At 39.8% G+C, this 14,230-nt stretch overlaps 1 protein-coding gene across 7 annotated transcripts in view; it reads right to left on the bottom strand.

Annotated features, from left to right (window-relative positions):
• Positions 1-6,484, bottom strand: part of GPBP1 (GC-rich promoter binding protein 1) — a 33,882-nt gene extending 27,398 nt beyond the window's left edge. Inside the window, exons 1-3 of one of the 7 annotated variants that reach the window (XM_080574647.1) lie at positions 6,328-6,484; positions 4,638-5,683; positions 3,735-3,809 (exon numbers count right to left, since the gene is read on the bottom strand). The gene's annotated coding sequence lies outside the window, so the exon portion shown is untranslated. The other 6 variants (XM_080574642.1, XM_080574648.1, XM_080574644.1 and 3 more) reach the window with 6 other exon arrangements.
• Between the last annotated feature and the right edge of the window lie 7,746 nt (positions 6,485-14,230).

Below are 14,230 nucleotides of genomic sequence, written 5' to 3'. Positions count from 1 at the left end.
AGAAGAGACTGATCATCGGCAGCAAGAAGGAAGAGGGAAGCACACTATTTTCTATGACAGAATTAAAACAATGTTCATACTATCAGAGATGTCAAGCATCAACTTACTGCATTTCATGACAACAAAAAGAGAAAGCCAAGGTCAAAGAGCTTTCTGGAGAAGCAGAAGACAAGGCAGAGCAACTCTGAAATAACCAAACTACAGAATAAATTGACCCTACGTTTCTCCCATCTCGGGCCAGCTTCAAACATTTCATGTGCCTGATACATTAGCCATAGAACAACTACACAATTGTTCTCTCAATCAGGCAAGGATACTACATATCCTAACCACGTAACTACGCAGTCCTAACCACCTGACTTACACAGCCTCTGTTCTTCGTAAACTGAATTATTCAGGATTTTTCTTAATTAAGCAGACAATTAAAGTAGGTCAAAACTTCTTCCTTCTGCTACAAAACCACATTTTCTTTTAAACAGAAAGTTTCCGGTGATAACATATCCTTCCCTGTTATCCCCAGTCAAAATAGCGCTAATTTAAAGACACGTGGAAGCTTTAAACAGTACTTTTGCTTAAACCCTATATATCTCAATTTTTATTCCCTTTTCAGAGGCAGCTTATCAGAGAAGTTTCTTACACTGTCATTTATTTAGTATGAACAATGAGAAACAAGCTAATTTCAACTTATTTTGCTACCCAAAATCTGTACATTAATAAAAGAATATTCAAACTATAATACAAGCTTTACAGTTTTTGAAAATTGAAATATTTCTACTGATCACAAATTGCTGCAAAAGCATAACTATTTGAACAAAAGATTATTTTCCCTCATTTTCTCTCCACACAGATGTACAGACACAGACAAAACAGAGTAAGCAAGGTTTTCTGTGCTGGGAATAGGATGAAATCCTCTGTCAGACTTAAACACCTCCAGAACTCTTAAGACACACCAAGGTATTAAAATTGTATGGTGTCAAACTGTATCGGTCCATTTTTTTCATCATCTAAGCTAACACATTCTCTAGAAAAAATACAGCCCCCGAAGACCTAACATTACAGTGACTTGGCAAAAACAAACAAAACAAGAAAAACACATCTTCGTGTCAACTTAGGGCCCAAGTTCCTTATGTGAGAATGACTCAAGTGAAGAGTGCTTACTGCTCTTGTTTAGCACAAGGACCTAGAATGTTAGTAGACAACAACTAGTAGATGTTCTAAAAACCCAACTACTGCTCTGTATTGTCTTCTTTCTCTACATAGATATGGTTTACGAGTAACAGGGCTTAGGCCACTCCCGGGAATAACGTATTAGTGTACCAGGATTCAAAACATCTTTTAGGAGATATTTTAGAAAGAGACAAGTTCATAAGAAAGGTTAGAATGTCTTGATCCCTACTTTTAATGAAAAAAAAAAAAAAGGCTTTTCCTTCTCAGACTGTACCAAAACCTAAATCTAAAAACAAAAAAATAAATTATTATGTAGCATAGAATACCTGCTTATTTGAAGGTAAACTACAAGGTTCTTTCTGCTCGAAATCCTACACTTGCAGTACCATTTAGTGGAACTCTAGACAGTCATTGACCTTCTTGCCCTCTGCAAGGTTCAGAGTCCAAAAGCTGAAGTGTCAGTGCAGTAACATTGCCCTTCAGTTCAGAATACATTATAACAAAATCACTGGGAATGTTTTCACACTTTGGAGTCTTCACGAGCAATCTGAAGAAAAAGCAGTTATAAAAGATGGCAGTTTTCAAATATATCCCTAGCATATAAAGCAGAAAAAAAAAATCTATATATTTCAGCTCTTTCACAGAGTATGCTTACCTCAAGAAAAAAAATAAATAAATAAATGATCAGGGAAGAGTTGGTAGCAGGACATACAGCATTGTCTTCAGTCAGTGTGTAACGCTACTGCTCGAAAACACAGTTACAAAACCAAAACAGAAAGTGTGCCAAGTCTCATTCAAATTTGTCTTTAATCAGTTCTGCATATAGTCCTCCTTGTAGGATAAATTTTACTACTAGTACTAAAAGAAATTTGAGCAACTTCCCCAGAAGTCCTCGATGAAGTATTACTGTCAAACTGCGTTATCCACGCATTTTAAACAGAAGAAACTCAGTAGAAGGGAGGAAAAAAGGAACCTAAAGTACATTACCTTGTGAAGTACTAAGAAAGCTAAGTATCTGCACAATTTCTCTATACTATTTTACATATTTAATTCCACTTCAGCGCTGCTGCAAGTTTCAACTCTGCTTACACTTAAAAGCTTCCACTAGTGGCTTTTTTTTTCTCCCCACATAGAGCAACCTACTCCATTCACAACAATTTCTCAACACAAATTACCCATTTTAGGATCCACCAGAAGCAATGTAACCATGGAAGAGCTATGCTGCTGACAGTTATTCCAGTACAAAAGCTATGTTTACATCAAGGCTTAACGTATAAGCTCTCTGGGGCAAGGACCTTATCTTCATACTTGTCTGCAAACCACTTACCAGACTGTCAGCACTATACAAATAAAAGCCCAAAGAAGGTATAGATGTGAACCAACACGCTAGGCATTTTATTCTCAGTGCGCCTCACCCAACTATCAATTCTGCTCAGGATACAAGGGCATAGCCATAAAGCACACACGCAAGTCTACATCAAATACATATGCATGCAAATCAGACAAACAACTGCACTTACCAAGTGCAAACAATTTGAAAAGGAAAAAAAATCCTACCAGCAGCCAGAAAGATGTAAAGAAAGAGATAATTTAATAAAGCTGAAAGGAAAACTTTTTTAAACATCCAGAAGAGGGAGTAGAGATAAAGATGTGATTCCAAGAGTAGCTAGTGGGATGCAGCTCCTCAATTTCAGTGAGAGCTCCCCATCAAGAGGTAAGTTTCTCATATCACTGAAAGTAAACAGCTTGAAAAATAACATAGGCATCACTTTTTCTATTATTTATGAAAAAGTACTTGTATTACTACATTGTGGGCACGTAATAGACAAAATCTAATGAAATGGCCACTTATGCATGAATTCTTTCCATTCACCAAATGGTTTTCAAGCAAAACACAGACTACTCCAACTAAAAGAATGAAGATAACTCTTCTGTGTTGCTCTGGTTCCTTTAGATGTGGTTCAGTTCATTCACTCAAGCCCCAGCCACACTAAGCAGAAAAGCCCCAAGCCAGAGCCACAGGAGATTACAGAAAGACTCCTATTCATCATCTACAGTTTCCATGTTTTCGTAACAGTGAAACTGAAATAGAAGTTAAAATAACAAAACAGCAAGGCCATTCACAGACAGCAAAATACTGAAGCTAGATCAACATTTAGATAACTGACAACTCGCAGAGTAGAACTATTTCAGTGATCCTGAGAAGTCATGTAAAAATATCTATTTAGATGACAGTCTTTCATCTGTAACTTTAGAAAGTTACAGGGGAAAAATCCACTGTAGCAATTCTGAGATACAGTTTCCCATGGTTAAAATTACTTTTTACCAGGCTTCTTCCCAAATATCTTGGTAATGTTGTTACAGAGGCCAATTTTCCTTATCTTCTCCCTGTTACTAACATTTTGGTATTGCAGAAGCTTTGAAAAAATTTTGAAAAGGTGGTGGCTATGGTAAATGTATCCCCCTTACCAGACACTCTGTTTATAGTCTACCCAATAATGCTTTAATTATTTAAAGCTTTATGAGTAACCCAAGGGAGGGGAGAGGATTGTATTTAGTAAAATTACCACTGACTCTTGAATTAAGTTGTTCTGTCCATCTTAATTTTCTTCGAGGCAGTAGCAATTCAGCTGAAAGCACACCTGCAAAGAAAATATTGTAAACGTATATTAATTTCCAGATTTAAACTTTATCTACATGGAGAAACATTTACCTACTACAAGGGAAGAGGGCAGCAGTACATCCAAAAATGACACGTAATATTGGTTAGCTAGCCAATATATTTTGGTTTTGAACCCTTCCCTAGCACATTTATTATTACAGTATACTTTCAAACCAGTCTCATTCCCACTATAGAACAGGTAATAACTCTGAACACAACTTTAAAATATCGATGCATTAGAACACCAGTTTGCACAGACAGTAAATTAACTTTTGGTAATAAATAACTGACTTCCATACATGACAAAGAACAGTGGAAAGAAACAAAAGAGCAAAGCTACACTCTCAGTACCCTCATGCTGCAAACATGCCTAACAAAAATGGAAAGACAAGCCATCCAGCAGTCTTGTTCAAGAAGCATAACAGCTCATTGTTGAGTTTACAACATTAATACAAGGGGTAAGTTACGTATGGATTCAGTCTACAATTTTTTTTTTTTTGGGGGGGGGGGGGGGGCGGGGGGGAAGGAAGGGTTGTTTTTTTTAAGTCTCCCAGAAAAACCACACTCCTGCTTAGAAATTGCTCTTTGTAGAATTGCATGCATTCTTCAAATCCTTGCAGATATTCCATTTATTATTAAAAACAACAAATTGGTTGTTTTTAATCTAACAAAAAAGTTAGATTCTGCAACCTCATTTCAACGCTAAAAAAAAAGCCTACATCCTCCAGGCAATAGATGTTACTGATTTAAGCATTCTACTGACAAAATGTTCTGGTGTAAATTGACTTATGAACACTACAATACTTACCTAATCCAAGAGGACTGCACAAGGTGTTAGCACTGTGTGATTTGTATTCTTCCAGTTTGTCTTCCTTGAGATAATATCCCAAATTCTTGTTGATACTACATTTGTAGCTGTTTTACATAGACTTGACCTCACAGGAATCAGCTACCCATCCTTCTTGCTTATAGACTCTGCAAGGCTATTTCCGAAATTTTCCAAGTCTCTGACTTAAAAGGCTTGTTTTTTCTCTGAAAGATTCTTCTCTTGTCTATTCCATGTACATATCGCTATAGAAATCATCAGCTCCAGGTGAAATAAATACACTGTTTATGCCACCAACTGTAAAGCTGAAAATCCGAATTTCACATCTGAGCTGAGGAACATTTCCTAGCTTCAGGTAGCAGAGGCATTTGTAAACAACAGCTATCTGGATACCGCCATATTGCTTATTGGCAACAACATTTTCCAACAAAAATATTAAATAAAATATAAAAGAAGAAATGATAAACAAATTTCTGTTAGACTCTTCATTTAGAAAATATGTCTCAATGTAACATGACAAAAGGCTAAGTCAGAAAACCTAAAAAATAAAATAAGGGTAAAAATATATGCCATGAAACTTTTCAGTAATGTCTACACAGTGACTCAGGCTACATTTAACCTGGAGCCAGTCCACGAAACCAGTTACGCCTGTGACTCAGACAGAACGTTGCTTGGAAAAAAAAAGGTAACTAAAAACCTAAAAGCACTTTATTTGACAGCCGAAGCATTCCAAACTTGACAAATTCAGCTGCGTATCCATGCCATGCGGACAAAAGCATCCGAGGGTGAGGTGCTGTGCACTTCTAGAAAGCTCACGACTTCAAATTTCCAATTCACTTTCCCAGATGCCTAGTGATTGCTTCAGAAACCTTTGCAGGAGGAAGCACTTGGACAAATAATCCCCGAGCAGCGTCCGGTGTTTCTCCGCTCTCAAAGGAAGCAACTGCGGCAGGTCGACTTCCACCGTTCTTCCTCCCTACCACCAAAAGGCTCCAAATATCCCGGGCTCCCTCTGTGATCCGGATTGCCTAGGGGAAAAAGAACCAGAGCCATCAGCGCTTCTGAGACGCGAACCGGCGTGAGACAGAGCGGCGAAGCCGAGCGTTAGGAAACGAGCGCGCGTGCAGCCAGCCAAGGGAACCCTGACGCTGAGGGCCGGCGAGACCTGCGCTCGCATCCCCGGGCCGGCAGCGGGCTCGTTCAGCGGGGGCAGCGCCGCGGTGCCAGCGCTCTCCTGCCCTTCCACGGGCACCACGCGCTCCCTCCGCTCTGCCAGGAGCGGAAACCACCCGGACAGGAACCGGCACCGCCGGGTTTTACTGGGGGTGACGGAGCCGAAACAAACCCACTCCGCGGCTCCCCCCGCGGCGCCTTCGGAGGCCGTGAGGCGGCGGCGGGGCCCGGGGGCGGCTCCCGCTGCCCCCCGCGCGGCCGGGGCCTGCCCCCCGCGGGGCGCCCCCCTCACAGCGGCGCCGCCCCGGCCCCGCCGCGCCGCCTCCTCCTCCTCATCCTCCTCCTCCTCCTCCTCCGGATCCCCCCTGCCCCCCGCCCCCGGGCCGCGGGGGCCCGGCCGCCACCACAGGCGCACACACACACACACACACACACACACCCGCGTGCACGCGCACACACTCACACACACGCGCGCACCCTCACACACACACACACACACCGCTCGCCTCGCTCCCAAAATGGCGCCGCTCCGAGCCGCGACAGCGCCGCGCGGGCAAATCTCGCGAGAGCGCGCCGCGCTCGGGAGGGGAGGGGAGGGGGGGTGAGAGGAGAGGGGAGGGGCGGGGCGTCCCGCCGGTGAGGGGGGGTGGTGAAGGCCCCGCCCCGCCCCGCCCCGCCCCGCCGCCGAGAGGGAGCCCCCCTGCCGTGACGTCACGGGAACGATCCCGAAGGTTCCGCGCGCGGGGCGGCGGGGGGAATCCCCGGCGCGCGACGCGGAGAGACACGCCCCTGCGTCATGCCACGCCCCCTGCGTCATGCCACGCCCCCTGCGTCATGCCACGCCCCCTGCGTCATGCCACGCCCCCTCCTTCCAGCCACGCCCCCTCCTGCCACGCCCCTCCCCTAAACCACGCCCCTCCGCTAAAGCCACGCCCCCTCCCATAAGCCACGCCCCCCTCCAGCACCGGGCGTCGCTGCAGCGCCGCGGTGCCGCTGCGGGCACTGCGGGTCCTGCGGGGGTCGTTAAGCTACGGCGATAAAAGCCGGGCGCGTTCTGATTGTTCGCTGGTAAGGGAACCCTGGCGTGAATACAGGCACCGGTCACAAAGAGCAGGGGGAAGGGCGGGAGGCTGGCGGGCTGGTAAATCTGTCAAGTGGTGTTTTTAGTGATTTTTTGGCTGTAAAACATCCGATTTCTGAAGGAAGGTTGTGCCCGGACCTGGGATTATGCTGTCACAGAAGGGGGTGACAGCCTAGGAAAGTCTTCGGGCCGATAATGCTTTAGCACCTAGGGACACTTTAAATTTAAAGAATCAAGGGCAGTGCGACCACAGCGCTTGCTCCTAGTTCTGCCTTGCGTGGCCAGGGACCAGAAAGCGCAGCGGAGCGGGCCGTGACCAAGTCCTCAAATTTAGGAAGGAATCCTTCCCAGTCTTGCAGACCTTGTCTGGAAGAAGCCGTCGCACTGCAAGCTCTTGGCTCCCCATTATCCACACGTGTTTTCCAGATTCCTGAAACCAGCTATGCCAGGAGCGAAGTGTATAATTTCATAACGTGCTGGCTGCTCTTTGCAGCGTTTTTACCTCCTTTGCAGACAATAGGCCACGCCATCACACTGTTCCCTATTCCCATTTCGGATATTTTAGCAACTCCCACCCGTGACAGAAGATGACTAATTTTAAAAAGCTACCACCTAAACTGATGGTCACTTACAGCAAAGAAAATATATAAAATAAAGCAAATAAATTCACTTATATTTTGGCTTTTCAAACATTTTTTTCTATTTTTCATATAAAAATATAAATCAGGATTCCAGATCCTATTTCATCGCACTAGTAGCATTTCTGACTGTACTGCCTACCTGGTTGCTCAGAATACCTGTGAGGTCTTGATTTCCAATGTCTAACCACTTATACATGAGAAATGTTTAGTCGAAAGTCAAAACTGTTCAATTTTAATTGCATTTACTGAGATAAAACTGACATAGGTCTCAGGGACTCATATAAACATAAGAATTTGCTTAATAAGACTTGAACATACTGGGAGATAAAATAAATGTAATGCCATCAGTAACAAACATAATAGTACGCCATGCTAACAAGCAGCTTGCCTCAAGCAATAAACATTTAATATCAGACACTAAAAGTTAAAGCATTAAAGTGGCCTAATTTTAACAGAAGCAGCTTCTGAAACTAGGTAAGCTGAGCAGAACAATTTTGTCATGGAGAACTGAGTATGTGCTATTTTCATATGAATGTTTCTCTTTTGTTAGGCAGACTTGGACAAGTAGGCCCAGATTTTTGCCACAGATGCTCCCCCATGTTTTTAAAAGGCCTTCCACTGAGCCATGATAAAAGCAATGAGTAACTCGTGGAATTTGGACAACAACTGACAGTTAAGAACAAAGCTAAAAATTACTGGTTTGGAATGACTGAGGTACTTCCTGTAATTTGATGAAGAGAGGGGAAAAAAAAAATCATTTAGAACTTTAATCCAAATTTATTGTTCAGGATACTACATATAATTTAAGGTTCAGTTTGGTGTAGATCAGACTACATACTCTGAGATAAGTGAAGAGAGATGTAGTATAGGTGAAGCCATATTCAGGGATTGTCTATATCAGTATTTGAGAGCATTTGTTAAATACAATGAAACAAAAATCTACTGGAAATGCTGAGGTATAAGAAATAGAAACATTTTAACTCCCACGAAATACTAGCCATCCCTACTTAAAATACAAACCTCAGGGCTCATTTTAACATGAAAAAGAATATATATATAATTTAAAATTAAATCTTTTGCTCATAAAATTTGATGGTGAGATGAAGTGCTAAGCCTAAAGTTTAAAATGTTTTTTGGCAGGCACTGGAAATATCTTTGGCTTTAATTTGTTCTAGAGTAGAATACAAGATATATATAAAATTATATTATATACTCAAAAAGTTAATACTGTAAATATTAAAGAAAAAAGAATTTTAACTTCTTCCTATTACACATTTAATTGTCACTCCAAGATGTACAAAATACTTAACCTTGTACTAAAAACCCAGTGTGCCAAACACACAATCAATCTGAACCAAAGAATCAAGCAGAAGAACAAAATCAAAATATTTGTGTAGAAGCTTTAGAACCTTATTAATACAGATTTGACCCAGAAAGATTCTGACACAGTAAGCCCAAGATTTAAAAAACAGAGAGAAAATGGCCAACTAATTTTAATAGTAAAAAACAAGTTCTAACGCACGTTTTTCTCGGTACAGGAGTATTTGTACAATTAGATTCCAAACATGGCAAGAATTTATCATGACAGACACAGATAATAAACAGTACTTGTTTCCAAGTTTTAAATATCTTTCAGCTGCATGATCGCAATGTAAAACATTTTAAGGAACATAACCCAAAAAAATGTAAGTATTATACAAACGTACATAGCAACATCCAGACATTATCATTTGCAGTAACACGATGAACACTAGTATAAAGAATTTATGCTTGTCTATTTATATGTATTATCCCTTCCAGGAAAGTAAAGATGACTTTTCTAATTGCTTCAGGATTTCAGGGGTTCTACTTACAAAAATAAGAGAATGGGATTTGATTATATTAAATTAACATTATTATTTGCATCATAACATGTATATGTTAATTATTTCATTTTTCTGAGTATCTCAGTGTCCAGTGCACTTCAGTACACCTTGCAAATGCTAAAAATGTCTGAAAATTAGAACATAAGGGCTTGCCAAATTGTTCTTTTCTCAATTATTTTAATTTTAAAAATAGATTGATTTTGATAAGAACAACATTCAGTCTGTGCAGACTTCAATAAAGCTGTAGGTGACTGAATTCATACTTTGAGGTAATACTGAGGTATCACCAATGACATGTAAGTAAAAATTTTGTTCTATGTTATTGAAATCAGTCAATCATTTCATATTTCTAAAGGTAATGACTGTTTCTACTTGGAAGAATCGATATCTTTATGACACTAGTAAAAAGCCAGGATAAGAAGTCATACTTTTTTTTTTTTTTACTAATTGGAAGGTAAAATCTTTATTAAGAATCAAGCTTTTAGAAGAATAGTTTCTCCATTTGAGTTTTTCGCCCACATTGTAATCAAAAGCAGCCCAACCATTAACTTTTTCCCTTTTACCAGTAAAAGCATTAATCTCTAAGATTGTTTCAAAAACACTAGGAAATACTATACCAAGGGTAACATGAAACTGTTTTTATTGGTTTTCTACATTAAGCAGCAATGCTTACTTGTACATTATCCTGCTAATGAATTGAAGTTAAAAGAGTACAACCAGTTCTTTAAATACGTTCTGAAAGAATGTTACTACATGATATTTTTTTCTAAGTATAAAGTCATGCTATAAACCTTCTCTAAGATAATAAGGAAGCAAATCATAAACATACTCAAATTATGTGCTGTTTCTCCCTGGAAGCTGAAACAACAGCAAATTAATACACACTGTTCTAAATCTCACAAAGAACACAAAATAGTAACTATTAATCGCAAGGGGCAATTTAGATGAAAAGAGAAGGAACTATAAACAACATACAATAGTAAATCACTAATTTTTCATAAGCTACTTATCTTTTCCCTATCCTTTTCTCTATGAAATTAAATTCCTATGTTTTTCCTAAAATACACCTGAACTTAGGAACTTACAGCGTGTTGATTTTTGAAAGACCAGATGACCAGTATGGTGACAAGATCTTGCACATATCTGAATTAAATCAGATCTCATATTTTAATGCAGGTTCATTTCACTGCAAAATCTATTTGCTTTATCCATTTTTTTTCTTCTATAATCTGTATTGACAACAACTTAACATTTTATTTCCTTCCTGACTAAATTCATTTAGGAAATTTTCACATCTGAGTAAAGTGAACAAAACAGGTTTGGAAGGATTTTTTGCAAGTTTTGCCCACAATTAACATACAAATTTTCATGTTTTTTAAAAGTATGTGTATTTACTACTGATGGTTCCTTTAGGAGACTGGCCCAACACACCTATTACTTCCATACACAGACAAATCTGATGAAGAAATCGCATGTACAAAAGTCTGTCACTGTCTTCTCAGCTACATGAACTGAGATTAATTTAATAAAGATTAATTTAATATTAGTTATAATTTTATAACTAATAATAATTAGTCATTTTGTTATTTATTTATTTATTTATATTATTTTATAACTCATATTAATTGGTTATAATTTCATAACTAATATTAAATCTCCTACACTCCCCTCCCCCCCCAAAAAAAAGACACAGCTGTACTGCTTTTAGATCTATTTACTTGAAACCTAGATATTTTCTTATATACCAAACATTGTGGGAGATAACTCACGCTTCAAAGATCTTCAGTGTTTTGTAATGTGATCTCCAAAACAAATGACTGTCAAGGCCGGTACAGTAGGTTCAGCTTTTGCTACCAAACAGCCTTAGAAAGAAAGAAAATAAAATGTATCACATATGACCCACCTAAGACTCACCTACAAGTATTTTCAAGAGAGACCAAAAACATTTTTCTGACTAGTGGAAAATTTCTTCCATGCTTAAACCAGACTGAATTGCCACAGGATGCTCAAATATTCTAATGCTAAATGCAAAAGATTAAAAAGAGTGAAATCTACCTTTTTCTCAGCTGCTCTTCTTTTTCTGTTTTTCCTTTCATGGGCAAAAACAGGCAGCGGAAGTTTCTCCTATCTCTTGCATGGTTCTCTCACCTTAAATGATGAAAAAAAATACAAGGAGTTGATGGAGTAAAAGGCTGAGAACAGTCAAGCACAACTGAAATATTTTCTAAGACTTCTCTTCCTGGAGATATCTAATGCTCTTTTCCAGATTCTACTGAACAAACTTCAGAGAGGCCCTCCTTTATTCCTTCAGAATTGATAAGTAAGAGATACGGTTCCTTCTAACTGGACACCCACCCAACATAAGCGATACTCATACTCCTATACAGTGTCATTTTTGCATGTTGCTAGTAGATACTCTTTCTATTTGTAAATAAGTGGAAAATTAGTCAAAATGAGAAATCACCAAAATGCTAGCTTCAGTCTACACAGATGATGCAATTGCTTGAAATCAGCATTGTCTTGTTTTGATTTTCACTTCTGCCAGAGATCCTGCATTAGGCTTTGGCTGAGTTTTTCAACTTTTCTGTGCTTTAATTTCCACGTCTGCATAATATAACTGCTTATGTATCTTTGTGAACTTTTTAAAAGTTAGTGATGATACTTTTTATAATCTTGCTAATTATTATTACTTGGCTTAGAGGAAATGGGCAAAACACCCTCAACACACAAGTACAGGGCTTACTGTTTAGGAAATATTCCTTCTCATTCCTTCCAAAACAACAATATCATATTGCACTATACTAACTTTGCCAGAATGGCTAGTAGCATTACTTTACTAACAAAAGCAAATTTCCTGCAAATATTGTTCAAATTATGATGGCTATTATGTCAATGTTTAAAATATTCTGGGAGACACTGGAAAACACGATGTTTTTTTCCTTCCTGTAAATTGACACATCTGCTGATGCTATGGAAAATAAACTGGCAAGTTGCAATACTGTTCTTACCAGAAGATGATTTTTGTCATGCTCTTAATTGTTTACAGTTTAATCACACACCTACCCTTTCATTAAAAAACTCCTACACTCTTCCTTGCCCAACAGCAAGGCATACAGAGGAAGCAGTCGTGTTTTTCTACATGCAGTTGGCTAACAGTTGTTTTCAGTTAGATTGCAAGAGAAGTCATGTCCCAGCACACAGACATGTTGTGCTGACCAGAAAATCAGAAAGCAGTTTTCTCTAAGCAAGTTGCCTTTCCTGGGGAAAGCTGGGCCATCGAGGGTGCATGGGGCTCTTCCCCTTTGCTCATCCCCTGCTAAGGACTTACCACTCAGGAAGTGAGGAGCCATGTCACAGATGCATGGAAAAAGATGGAGAAGACTTCAGAGTCTAAAAAAAGGGAGAAATACAATATAGGAGCTCTGTAAGCAACATGTGAAGGGCAAACTGAACAAGATATTGGCTAGCTACAAACCCCATGGCGCTTGAAAATGAATGATAATAATAATAATAAAAAAAAAAAAAAAAGCACAAACTTTTCCAACAGAGAATAATTGTGAATAAAGAGCTCACTGAAAAACTGCTGCTTCTGGTAGAAGAGAGATGAGAGAGTAAATTGACCAGGAGAGCCAGGCTGCACAAGTTCCTGCTACAACCACTACCCTATTGTTTCCAACCTTTTATGATTGTATACAAATGAAATGATTTCAATTCACTAAAGAAACCATAAAATGTTCCCTAAATTAAAATATTAATTATGCACACATTTCACCATCTCTTACATACACCATCTCCATATGTACACGGGCTGTATCTGTCTGTCAGTCTGGGTAAAATATATCCTTGCTGTAAATCTGCTGCCTGGTGGGGAACCTTACCAGGAAAAAAAAAAAAAAAGCTGCTTTGCCTATTACTAAAATTAAACTAAAATATTATTATTACCATGAATAACAAAGCAGTTAAAAGTTTTTCTCCATGTTCTTTAGGGAGAAATTAAACTTTCTTTTTCATAAAAATGGTAGAACACTTACTGGCTTGAGGAGGAGGTAAGGGAAACTATTTTCTTTGAAAATTTGGCATGGGAGTAAGTCAGCAATTCTGATGGAAAAAGTCTAACTTCCTTACATTATATGCAAGTCTATTTGGTACTGTAAAACATTGTATTACTTTGACTTATGAAAATTAAAGCACAGGGAGACAGACACATCTAAGGGATTTAAAAATTCCGTGGTATATCTATTCTTTATTGCAAATATTATCCTCAAAACCATGTGTTGTGGTTTAACCCAGCAGGCAGCTCAACACCACACAGCCATTTGCTCTCTTCCCTCGTCCCTCCCTCCTCCCCTCCCCCCCGCCCCCCCCCCTCCAGTGGGATGGGAGAGAGAATCAGGAGGGAAAAAAATGTAAAATGTGTGCCTTGAGATAAAGGCAGTTTAATGGGACAGAAAAGGAAGGAGAAATAATGATAATAGTTATGATAAAGGAATATACAAAGCAAGCGATGTACAGTGCAGCTGCTCACCACGCGCTGACAGATGTCTAACCAGCCCCTGAGCAGTGGCCTGCCAACTTCCTCCTTTCCCCCTCCAGTCAAATCCCCCAGTTTATTGTTCAGCACAGCACCACACGGTGTGGGACACCCCTCTGGCCAGCCTGGGCCAGCTGTCCTGGCTGTGTCCCCTCCCAGCTCCTGGGGCACCCCCAGCCTCCTCGCTGGCAGGGCAGCACGAGGAGCTGAAACGTCCTGGGCTCTGTGCAAGCACTGCTCTGCAACAACTAAAACATCAGGATGCTATCAGAGTTTTTCTCATC

Source organism: Anser brachyrhynchus (genome assembly GCF_964034855.1).
Source record: "Anser brachyrhynchus genome assembly, chromosome: Z".
Taxonomy (NCBI): Eukaryota; Metazoa; Chordata; class Aves; order Anseriformes; family Anatidae; genus Anser; species Anser brachyrhynchus.
This window is presented reverse-complemented; position numbering and strand designations above follow the sequence as displayed.